This window comes from Manis javanica, chromosome 4, assembly GCF_040802235.1.
Source record: "Manis javanica isolate MJ-LG chromosome 4, MJ_LKY, whole genome shotgun sequence".
NCBI lineage: Eukaryota > Metazoa > Chordata > Mammalia > Pholidota > Manidae > Manis > Manis javanica.
This window is the reverse complement of record NC_133159.1, coordinates 176,827,862-176,833,258: the sequence shown is the minus strand read 5'-3', so window position 1 is coordinate 176,833,258 and position 5,397 is coordinate 176,827,862.

Here is a 5,397-nt window from a genome sequence, read left to right as displayed (position 1 = left end):
GAGAGAGCAGGATGAATAGGTGGAACACAGGACTTTTAGGGCAGGGAAACTATTCTGTAAGGTTCATTGATCATGGACACATGTCACAAAGAGTCAAGCCTAATGTAAGCTATAGCTATGGATGTGAGTTAATAAAACTGTATGGATATTGGTTCATCAGTTGTAGCAAGTATGCCACACGAATCCAAAATAAGAAAAATAATAAGGGAGGCTGTGGGAGAGGATAGAAAGGGTATTTGGGTACTCTCTCTACTTTCCAATAATTTTTCTGCAAACTTCTCTTAAAAAAAGAAAGTTTATTAGTTTTTTTAAAATGATGGCAAGAATGTGTATGCCTGTAAGAGTCTCCCAGCCTGGTGGTGGTGGAAGTGACATAGGCAGCCATTCATTTTCTCTCAGGAACTTCTGGGAGTGCTCCGTGTCCATTTTGAATGGGAAGCTTTGTTCTAGGGTCTTGGGGTACAGCAATAAGAACACAGCCCCTGTGTTCCTGGAGTTCACAGTCAGAGGAGGGGAGTTTGGCAATAAGCAAGGAACCAAATAAGTAAATAAGAACAGCTCAGGTAGTGATATGTTCTACGGAGAAATTTCAAAAGGCGGCATGAAGCTGGGTTTCTTCCGTGGCTCCCCTACCGCCAGGTCAGCACATGCTGGAAATGGCTCCGTCTCCTTGCCCCCAACTTGAGGCCTGGGGTGGTTCTACCTCCAGGTCTTGCATTTTACCTGGTGGTCTTCCTACCTGCTGGCCTTAGGCTTGTAAATCGTCCCCTTGTTGCAGTGACTTCCAGTTACCCAGCTTGACTGCATTACCTCCTTTCTGTCAGGCATCTGACTGATGGAGCCTCTCTCAGGAACACAGTCATGCCAAGATCTGGGAGAGAACTCTGGAAACGGGGACCCACAAATGCAAAGGTCCTAAAGAAGTGCGAGCTTTCAAGAGAAAGCAGGTCAGGCAAAAACGAGGTGGGCAGAGGAGTGAGCCGTGCAGACTGCAGTCAGTGTCTAGCTTGGCCTGACCGCGGAGGGTAAGGCAAGCCAGGCAGAGAAGATTATGGTTTTCTGTTTGTTTTTTAAGTTGCGATTTTTCTTAGCATTTTTAGAGGTAAAATTTACATGAAGGGAAATGCACACATCTTAAGTGTGCAGTTTGATGAATCTGACAAATGAAAACACTGGTGTATCTGAACCTCTCTCTAATCAGAATATAAAAATTCCCTTGTGCTCTTTTTAGGTAATCCCACCCTCTCCAGAGGTGATCACAGCTCTGATTTCTATCACCATTGATTGGTTTTGCCTGTTCTTGAACTTCACATAAATGCAATCCTACTGCAAGTACCCTTGGGTGTCTGTTCCTCAGCATATTATCTGTGAGATTTATGCCTGATTTACAGGTATCTGCGGTTCGGCCCTTTGTACTGCTGAGGAGCATTCCACTGCGTGGACATGCTCTGCTTGGTCTTTCCATCTCCTGCTAATGGACATTTGGGTTGCTTTTAGTTTATGGCCATTATAAATAGTGTTGCTATGAATTTCCTTGCACAGGTATTTTTGTGGATATATGTCATCATTTCTCCCGGGAGTTAAAAGTGCTGGGCTGTAAGAAAGGTAAATGTCTAATGTTTTTCAAAGGGGTCAGACCGCTGGAAATTCCCACCACCGGTGTGTGAATCCCATTTGCTCCACATTCTCAACACTGGTTATCCGCCCTTTTGATTTTAACCATCCTGGTGCATGTGTAATAATATCCATTGTGGTTTTAAATTGTATTTCTCTGATGACTCATGATACTGAGATTTTTTTTTCCTGTGGTTATTTTGCCATTCTTCTACTTTCTTTTGTGCAGTGTCTGTTCAAACCTTTTGCCCATATTTTTATTAGGTTGTTTGTCTTTTATTGATTGTATTGTTTGTATACTCTAGACAGAAGTCTTTGGTTAGATATATGTATTGCAAATATTTTCTCTCAGACTGTGTTTTGTCTTTTCATTTTCTTTTTTTAAATTGACATATAATTGACATAACATTGTATTTGTTTTAGGTATGCCACAAATGATTTGATATATATGTATATTGTGAAACGATTACCACGATAACTTTAGTTAACATCCACCACTACACGTAATTTTTTTTCTTGTGGTAAGTGTTCTTTCATTTTCCTAGCGGTGTCTTTTGATGAGGAAAATCTTTTGATTTTGTTCAAGTTAATGTGATCATTTTTTTAAACTGTTAATGCTCTTAGTGTCATTTCTAAGTAACCTTGACTTAGCCTGAGTTCATAGAGGAGAATTTTTTTCCCCAAGAATCTTTGTAGTTGCAGCTTTTGTATTTTGGTCAATGAGCCTCCTCAATTTAATTTTATGTATGGTATGAGGTAGGAGTCAAGGTCTATTTTTTTTCTATATAAATATTCAGTTATTCCACCATGTTTGTTGAAAATATTTTTTCCACACTGAATTACCTTGGTGTCTTTAAAAAATTCAATTGACTATGTATACATGAGTCTATTTCTGGACTGTCTATTCTGTTTCATTGATTTATTGGTCTATCCTCATGCCAATAACATACTGTTTTGTCACTTTATAGCAAGTCTTAAAATCAGGTAACAAGAGTCCTCTGACTTCTTCCCTTTTTACAAAATTGTTTTGGTTACTCTAGTCCCCTTGCATTTTCACATGAATTTTAGACTCAGCTTGTCATTTTCAAAAAAGAGCCTGCTAAGATTTTGACAGGGACTGTGTTGAATCTATAGATCAATTTGAGGCTAAATATAGTTCAATCCATGAGTATAGTATATTACTCCATTTATTTAGGGTTTTAACTTTAAAGCAGTCTTTTGTATTTTTCAATGTAGAGGTCTTGCACAACTTTTGCTATGTTTATTTGTTAAGTATTTCACATATGTGGATGTTATTGTTAATGGGATTTGTATTTCATTTTCTCAAGGTTTTTTGGTAGTATGCAGAAAAACATGGTTTTTGGCATACTAGCCTGTGTTCTGAAATTTTGCTAAATTAACTTTTTAGTGCTAGTAGTTTTTTAGTAGATTCTTTAGTTTTTTTTCTTATAATATAAACAATCATGTCATGTGTAAAAAACATTTTCTCTTCTTTTCTAAGAAGTACACCTTTTGTTTCTTTTTCTTGCTTTATTTCTCTGACTAGAGCTTCCAGTATAATGTTAAGTAGAGGTGATGAGAGCAGAAATCTTCCTGTTTCCCCGATCTTAGGAGAAAAGCATTCGGTGTGTTGCCATTAAGTATCATTAGCTATAGCTTGGTTGTACATGCCTTTTAACTGATTGAAGGTATGTTTTGATTTATCTTTTGATTCTTAGTTGCTGAAGGTTTTAAATCAGGTGTGGGTGTTGGATTTCCTTCAGTATTTTTTTCTGAATCATTTGGAATCTCGTGCATTTTCTCCTTCAATTCATTAATATACTGAGTTACATAGCTTGATATTGGATTGTTAAACCCATCCTTCATTCCTCGGTTAAGCTCTACTGGGTTATATGTTGCTGTATTTAATTTGCTTACATTTGTAAAGGTTTTTTTTTTTTTTTAAAACTATGCTCATAAGGTTCATTGATCTATAATTTTCTTACTCACATTATCTTTTACAGGTTTTAGGTATAGGGTTATGCATATCTCATAAAAAGAGTGGGGGTATGTTCTCTCATTCTTCATTTCTGAAAGAGTTTTATGTAAGATCGGTGTTATTTCTTTTTTATGTGTTGATACCATTACCAGTGAATTATCTGGGTCTAGAGTTTTCCTTGTTGGAAGATTTTTAAAAATTTTAATTAGAATTTTAATTTCCTTAATAGGTTGTACAGCTATTCTCCTGTTTCTTCCTGAGTCAATTTTGATACTTCATGTTTTTCAAATAATTTGTCCTTTCCATTTCAACTGATACATTTTTTGGGGTAATGGTGTCGATGATATTATTTTATGATTCTTTGAGTTTTTGTAGCATTTGTAGTGATGTCCCCTCTTTTTCATTGTACTAGTAAATGGTACTTTCTCCTTTTTTCTTGATCCACTTTGGTAGATGTTTATCAGTTGTACCGATCTTTTTAAAAAAGCAGATTTTGAGCTTTGTTAAATTTCTTTATGCTTTATCTGTTTCCTGTTCCATCGATTCCTGCTATTATATATTTTCTTGTTTTCCTTTCTTCTGTTCACTTTGTGTTTAATTTTCTCTTCTTTTTCTAACAGCCTAAAGTAGAAACTTAGACACTTAATTTAAAACTTTTTTCCTTTTTAATAAATTCACTTTAAGTTATAAACCTCCCTATAAGCACTGCTTTAGTGGCATCCCACAGATTTAAAATAATAAAGGTTATTGAAGTCTAAATTGTATACAATGAAATTCACCAATTTTAAGTCTACAGTTTACTGAGTTTTAACGAATCTAATTACTCATGTGAGTACCACCACATCCAAAATATAAAACATTCGCATAATCCCTAAGAAGTTCCCTTGTGTCTCTATTAGTAATCCCTTTCCCACTTCTACAGCAACCATGGACTTGCTTTCTATCACACAGTTTTGCCTTTTCTAGAATTTCATATAAATACACAGTGTGTTGCTGTCTTTGTCCATTTGGGCTGCTGTAACAGAGTATCATGGTCTGGGTGGCTTTTGAACAATAGAAACTTACATCTCATAGTTCTGAGGCTGAGAAATCCAAGATCAAGGTGCAAGCAGATTTGGTGCCCAGTGGGGTTCACTCCCTAGTTCATATGTGCCATCTTCTCACTGTGCCCTCACATGGTGGGGGAAGCCAGGGAGCTCTCTGAGTGCCCGTTATAAGAGAACTAATCCCATTCATGCATGTGACTTCTGGGGGACACAAGCAGTCAGTCTATGGCAGTAGTCTTTCGTGTCTTGCTTCTTCTTACTTACTGTAATGCTTTTGAGATTCATCTATGCTATTGCATGTATCAGTTTTGTGTTGTTGTTATCTAGAATTACATTGTACTGCAATTTGTTTATCTATTCTCCTGTTGATGGACATTTGAATTGTTTCTAGCTTTGAGTTACTGTAAACAAAGTTGCTATGGACATTCATGTGCAAACATTTGTGTGGACAAATGTTTATATTTATCTTGAGCAGGTATATTGGGGTTTATGGGTCATATGGTAAATGTATGTTTAACTTTATAAGAAACTTTCCAAAGTGGCTGTTCCATTTTGAATTTTCAGAATAAATCTGTTTTCTGTTACTCTATCTTGGCTAGAAGTAGCAATGTTATTTGGCTTTGAGGAGTCAATTATCTTTTAAAGAGATTGGAAAATGAGAAAAAATATTTTATATGTACCTACATATTAAGCATTTCTGATAGTCTTCCTTCCTTTGCAAAGATTCAGATTTCCATCTGGTATCATTTTCCTTTTGCT